General features: G+C 34.0%; 1 non-coding gene across 1 annotated transcript; it reads right to left on the bottom strand.

The window, feature by feature from the left end:
• Window positions 1-2,120: 2,120 nt before the first annotated feature.
• LOC139865486 (small nucleolar RNA R71) lies at window positions 2,121-2,227 on the bottom strand. The gene has a single exon (XR_011765003.1). It is a non-coding gene; the product is annotated as a small nucleolar RNA R71 (small nucleolar RNA).
• Between the last annotated feature and the right edge of the window lie 3,933 nt (window positions 2,228-6,160).

Consider the following 6,160-nt stretch of genomic DNA (forward strand, 5'->3'; position numbering starts at 1 on the left):
ATCCACTCTAATAATAAATAAATAACTTGTATAAAATTGTATCGTATTTAATAGTATTTCGTAGTAAAAATATAACTATTTCGTATACACCTAGCATAACATCGAGTAATTTTTGGCGCCGCTGCCGGGGAACTTCAACAACGCCGAAAGCGAAACGCTATAAAAAATTTTTTATTAAGTTTTTAAACTATTTTTGTAAAAATATAAAAAGTTTTAAATATAAAAATTTAAAAACATAAAAAGAAAAATATATTTCTATATTTTTAAGTGTTTAAATTAAAAAGTTTATATTTTTATTATTAAAAGTTATAAAAACTAATAAGTAAATTATTTTTTTATTTATAAGTTTTATTTAAGTTATTTTATTTTTATTTTATTAAAAACAGAAAAAAATTAATTAAAATTGTAAACGGGCCGAACACTGTAGCAGCCCAAACATTTGGCCTGGTATCCACTGCCATGCGACCGCATGGTAAAACAACTAACACCTCATGCGATCGCATGAGGTGATTTGACAGACCTGAAACCTAGTTCGACCAGATTAGGGTTTGATTTAATAATTATTATTATTAATTAATTAGAATTAGGGTTAAGTTAATTAATAATTAGTTTTAGTTTAAGTTTTAAGTTTTTTTAATTAGTTTTATTAAATATAAAATTGACACTTTTATAAAATTATAAAAAATAATATTTTTATAAAAATTGTATTTTTATAACTTTAAGCTTATTTTTATATTTTGTAATCTTTTTATTAGTTTAATTGTAATTTGTATTTATCGTTTGTAATTAGTTTTAAGTCTAGTTTTTGCCGTAGTTATTTTTATTTCTAGATTTTTAGGCTTTGCCGTAAAATTCCTTAAGTGCTTTTTCTTTAGATTAAGACTTAGGCGCTTTAGAATTTTGCGACGTCGCTTATTGCTTTAGTATTTAAAATTTTAGTACTTTTTAAGTTATTGCCGTTTTGGATATAGAATTCCTTTTAAGCTTTAATACATTTAGACGTAAGTTTTAATTTTTAGTATTTAGTACCTTTTAAGTTTCGACGCGCTACTTTCTTATTTTTATTTTTCGATCTTTGTTTTTCGACGCTCATTTTTCGACCTTTTATTTTCCAACGCACTCTTTTTCCTTTTTATTTCTCGACGCTCTAGTTTTTAGGACATAGAATTTTCTATTTCTTCTCTAAAATTTCAAAACGAAAAATTATTTTAAGTTGTTAAATTGATAGACATTCAAAATTTTCTGGTTCGTAGTAATAGTTGGATTTGTTAGTGGCGAGTTGTGGGCTTCCGATTTAAAGGGTCCTGGCTACCTGCTGCATCTATTGGCTATTCGAAACGTGGGCAAAATCAGAAAAGTCTATTAATTTGATAACTTATATAATTTTTTATCTTTATAACTAATAGGATATTCAGTGAATGCACCGAGCAAAACGTTCATCACCTTTCATACGTTCACCACCTGTAACTCGATCAAGACATCTAGCCAATATTGTCGCCGTTGATTTTTCTTTAGAATCGTCATCTAGTCGGCCAATTACTCCAATTCAAATTTCCGATAATCCATTTTTTGAACCCGACCTCACAATTGAGAACCCGGAGGATATTCAGGGACAATTCAGAGATCCTGAACCACGAATCATTCCTCCTGAACCACAAATCACTCATCCAGAGATTGTCGAGGAAGAAACCATTAAGTCAGAATCCTCTAGTGATTCAGATTCAACAATTTCAATCATGGAAAATCTGGAACCTCTAAGTATGGAAGACCGAATGAGAGCTAAACGCACTGGCTAAGGTCATGCAATTACTCAACCAGACATTAATGCGCCAGATTATGAAATCAAAGGACAAATGCTACACATGGTAACTAATCAATGCCAATTTAGTGGTGCGCCGAAGGAAGATCCAAATGAACATCTTCGCATCTTTAATAGGATCTGTACTCTATTTAAAATTCGAGAAGTGGAGGATGAACAGATCTATCTCATGTTATTTCCCTGGACTTTAAAGGGAGAAGCCAAAGATTGGTTAGAATCGTTACCTGAAGGGGCGATTGATACATGGGATGTCTTAGTTGAAAAATTTCTTAAACAATTCTTTCCGGCATCTAAAGCCGCGAGACTTCAAGGAGAAATTGTTACGTTCACACAAAAGCCAAATGAAACTCTATATGAGGCATGGACAAGATTTGAAAAGTTGTTAAGAGGATGTCCGCAACATGGTTTAGACACTTATCAAATAGTACAAATATTCTATCAAGGATGCGATATTACTACACGAAAAAACATCGACATAGCAGCTGGTGGTTCCATTATGAAGAAAACCGCAACTGAAGCTTACAAAATTATTGATAACACTGCTTCCCACTCATATGAGTGGCACCGAGAAAAAGATATCGTTAGATCATCTAAAGCAGCTAGAGCCGATTCTAGCCATGACTTTGATTCCATTTCCGCAAAGATAGATGCTGTCGAAAGACGAATGAAAAGATGATTAAAGATATTCATGCTATACGAATTAGTTGTGAGCAGTGTGGAGGACCACATTTGACCAAAGATTGTCTCAGTATTGAACAAACAATGGAACAAAGAGAGAATGTTTCATACATGAACCAAAGGCCTGGAAATAAATATCAAAAATGTTCCATACAACAACCAACAAGGTCCTAGCAATCAACAAGTATCTAATAATACTTACAACCAGCAAAGACCTATTTTTCCAAATAAACCACCACAAACCGATGATAAAAAGCCAAATTTAGAAGATATGATGTCGAAGCTAGTTGAATCTCAAACTCAGTTTTTCACATCACAGAAACAAACTAATGAACAAAATGCTCAAGCATTTAGAAATCAACAAGCTTCAATCCAAAATCTGAAATAAGAAGTAAGCAACCTAGCAAGGTTGATAGGTGAAAGAAAACCAGGAAGTCTACCTAGCGATACAAATGCTAACCCCCAGAATGAAACAGCTAAGGCCATTACCACGAGAAGTGGTATTACACTTAAACCACCTGAAATACCTGAAATTTCTGATAACTCTATTCCTACTACACAGGCACCACAGCCTGAGCAAGATAAGGAAACAGAACCGGTAGTTGAAAAGGTTAATGAAGATAACACAGTTAAGGCTAAACCTTATGTTAAACCATACCAACCACCGCTTCCTTACCCGAGTAAAATGAGAAAAGAAAGACTTGAAGCCGAGCAATCCAAATTCTTGGATATGTTTAAACAAATAAATGTAAATCTTCCTTTCATTAATGTGATTTCAGGAATGCCAAGATATGCTAAATTTCTGAAAGATCTAATCACAAATAGAAAGAAAATGGAAGAACTCTCGGCTGTTACAATGAATGCTAATTGTTCTGCAGTGCTGTTGAATAAGATACCAGAAAAATTATCAGATCCAGGAAGTTTCACAATTCCATGTTTTCTGGGTAGTCTTAGTTCAATAGAAGCATTGGCAGACTTAGGTGCTAGTATAAATTTAATGCCGTATTCACTATACGCTAAACTAGACCTTGGAGAATTGAAACCAACCCGAATAAGCATACAACTAGCAGATCGATCAGTAAAATATCCTAGAGGGATAATGGAGAACATGCTAGTTAAAGTTGGTACTTTAGTATTTCCAGTAGATTTTGTTATTCTGGACATGAAAGAAGATTCTCGAGTTCCTCTCATATTAGGAAGACCATTCTTAAACACGGCTAAAGCAATAATAGACGTGTTTGGTAAGAAATTGACCCTAAGTATAGAGGAAGAGAGTGTTACCTTTTCTGTTGATAGAGCCATGCAACAACCGCAATCTGTAGATGATACATGTTATTATATTTAAACTATAGATTCACATGCAGAATTGTTAGAAGAATTTTCAGAATTATAAGGAACAGGAGAATGTTCTTTAGGAGAAGGAAATGAACCAGTTGATGAAGCTGAAATGTTAGCTACACTCATGGCTAATGATTATGAACCAACAACAGAAGAACTTCAAATGTTAAAAGAGGACAACAGATATCGATATAAATCATCGATAGAAGAACCACCGACATTAGAGTTAAAGCCACTTCCAACCCATTTGGAATACGCTTATTTACATGGTGAATCTGAATTACCTGTAATAATATCGTCTTCTCTTACTAAAAATGAAAAATCTCAACTCATTTCTGTGTTAAAAGCTCATAAAACAGCTATTGCATGGAAGATTCATGACATTAAAGGCATAAGTCCTTCGTATTTCACACATAAAATTCTTATGGAAGAAGGTCATAAAACGTATGTGCAACACCAACGAAGACTAAATCCTAATATGCAAGATGTTGTTAAGAAAGAAATAATTAAACTGCTAGATGCATGTTTAATTTATCCAATTTCTGATAGTCCATGGGTAAGCCCAATTCAATGCGTACCTAAGAAGGGTGGCATGACTGTCATCACAAATGAAAAAATGAGCTTATTCCTACTAGGACTGTAACAGGATGGCGTGTCTGTATTGATTATATAAAATTAAATGACGCCACCAGAAAAATTCACTTTCCCTTACCTTTCATTGATCAAATGTTGGAAAGGTTAGCTGGAAATAGTTACTATTGTTTTCTTGACAGTTTTTTCGGATATTTTCAAATTCCAATAGCACCCGAGGACCAAGATAAAACCACGTTCATGTGCCCTTATGGTACTTTTGCGTACAAACGCATGCCATTTGGACTTTGCAACGCCCCTGCAACCTTTCAAAGATGCATGATGGCGATTTTTCACGACATGATAGAAGAATGCATGGAAGTTTTCATGGATGACTTTTCAGTCTTCGGTGATACATTTGAATCATGTCTAGTTAATCTTTAACGAATGCTTATTAGATGCGAACAATCAAATCTAGTACTTAATTGGGAGAAATGCCATTTCATGGTTAAAGAAGGCATCGTTCTTGGTCATAAAATTTCAAAGGAAGGAATTGAAGTGGATAGAGCTAAAGTAGATGTAATTGCTAAACTTCCACATCCCACCAATGTTAGAGGAGTTAGGAGTTTTCTAGGACATGCCGGTTTTTACCGACGTTTCATAAAAGATTTTTCTAAAATTGCCACTCCTATGAATAAACTCCTAGAAAAGGATGCTCCATTCATCTTTTCAGATGAATGCATCAAATCTTTTAATATTCTTAAAGAAAAACTCACTAATGCGCCGATCATGATAACTCCAAATTGGAATCTACCATTTGAACTCATGTGCGATGCAAGTGATTTTACAATGGGAGCCGTTTTAGGACAAAGGATTGAAAAACGATTTCAACATATTTATTATGCTAGTAAGACGTTACAAGGAGCACAAACGAACTACACAACTACTGAAAAAGAACTCCTTGCTATTGTCTTTGCTTTTGACAAATTTTGATCATATCTCGTTCTAGCTAAAATGGTGGTCTATACCGATCATTCTGCTCTTAGATACCTATTTTCGAAACAAGATGCTAAACCACGATTAATCCGTTGGATCTTACTCTTACAAGAGTTCGATATTGAAATCCGAGATAAAAAGGGAGCAGGAAAGCTCGCCGCTGATCATCTTTCTCGTCTTGAAAATCCCGAATTAGAAGTTCTAAATGAATCGGCCATACAAGATAACTTTCCTGATGAATATCTTTTGAAGATCGATTATAATGAAATTCCATGGTTTGCAGACTAACCAAACTACTTAGTATGTGGATTCCTTGAAAAAGGGTTGTCGTACTAAAAATGAAAGAAATTCTTTAGTGATATAAAACACTATTTCTGAGAAGATCCACATTTATTTAAAAGTTGTCCCGATGGAATAATACACCGATGCGTATTCGAAGATGAAGCTAGTCAAATCTTAAACCATTGTCACACAGGACCAACAGGAGGGCATTATGGGCCTCAACTCACAGCAAGAAAAGTTTACGACGCTGGATTCAATTGGCCTACAATTTTCAAAGACGCACACCTTCTTTGCAAATCCTGTGATGCTTGTCAAAGGGCCTAAAAAATAAGTCAACGTGATGAAATGCCACAAAATGTCATTCAAGTATCTGAAGTATTTGACGTTTGAGGTATTGACTTTATGGGTCCATTTCCAAAATCTCATAATAATCTCTACATTATCGTTGCCATTGATTATGTATCTAAATGGGCGGAA

Source organism: Rutidosis leptorrhynchoides, chromosome 8 (assembly GCF_046630445.1).
Source record: "Rutidosis leptorrhynchoides isolate AG116_Rl617_1_P2 chromosome 8, CSIRO_AGI_Rlap_v1, whole genome shotgun sequence".
Lineage (NCBI taxonomy): Eukaryota > Viridiplantae > Streptophyta > Magnoliopsida > Asterales > Asteraceae > Rutidosis > Rutidosis leptorrhynchoides.